This window comes from Dioscorea cayenensis, chromosome 1, assembly GCF_009730915.1.
Source record: "Dioscorea cayenensis subsp. rotundata cultivar TDr96_F1 chromosome 1, TDr96_F1_v2_PseudoChromosome.rev07_lg8_w22 25.fasta, whole genome shotgun sequence".
Taxonomy (NCBI): domain Eukaryota; kingdom Viridiplantae; phylum Streptophyta; class Magnoliopsida; order Dioscoreales; family Dioscoreaceae; genus Dioscorea; species Dioscorea cayenensis.
The window spans coordinates 3,032,984-3,034,040 of NC_052471.1; positions in this window are offsets into that span (position 1 = coordinate 3,032,984).

Genomic DNA, 1,057 nt, shown 5'->3' on the forward strand with positions numbered 1-1,057 from the left:
AGTGGAAATTAGTAAGACCCTTTAAGTTTGTAAAATTGCCAAAAACACCCGTTAGTTTTGCGATCCCAAAATCCCCCTCCTTTTTAAACTCATGTTTTTCAGAGCCCCCAGAACCACATATGCGGATGTGAGCGGAGTGAGTTTTAAATTTTTGGGACGAAAATGCCCTTGCAGTGGGGAGTGGTGGTTGCGACCATCTCGGCGATTTGAGAGGAAGTGGGCGGTTTTCCGTAGGGTAACCCCGAGGCAATTTATTGAAGCCGTTTACTTTGCTTTTCTCAACTCACGTCTTAGACTTTTTCCATTTCAGTTGTCTCGAAGTTGTCTCTACGTGACTTTCTATAATTAGCATTTCATCGACTTTTCCCTTTTCCACGGTATCTCGAAGGAGAAGTCCCCAGCGCAACTAGTTGGCATTTCATCGGTTTGCAATCTAAGTTATTGAGTATGGTTTTTATGTTAGCTGATTACATTACGAAAGAAAGATTTTTCGGTTTTGTTTTGTGCTCCACTTTTTGTTGGAAGATATTGAAGTCTGCGGGGGATTTCTCGGTGGGGTTTTTGTTAGTACGAGGAGATTTCTCGGCTAGGGGTTTTTGTTTTTGTTTTGCATTTTCATATGTATACACTATCGAAAATAGTTTTTCGATTGTTATGATTTAATGTAATATTTATAATGTACATTTTCCCCCTCTTCGTTTTGATATGGTTGCGGTTTTTGACATATGAGTTGACGTTTAAGAAATGAGATGTTCTGATTTAAAATTTGTTGTCTACTGTTTAAGTATTCTCGTCTACATTTAACAAAAATGGGTCTCTGTTTAACATTTGATATCTACTGTTTAATAGCGAGAGTTCTTTCGTTTAAAACCTTATATTTCCACTAAACTTTTTGTCGATCTTGCATGTTGAATGTGTTGTTATTGTTGCAGGCTTGTGATTATGGCGGTCGACCTAGTTAATGGGCTATGCTATTTGACGCGGTTGTGGAGACCTTAGTCGAATTGAAAGATAACATGACCCTAAACGACTTTGGGGAGATTATTCGAAGGACACC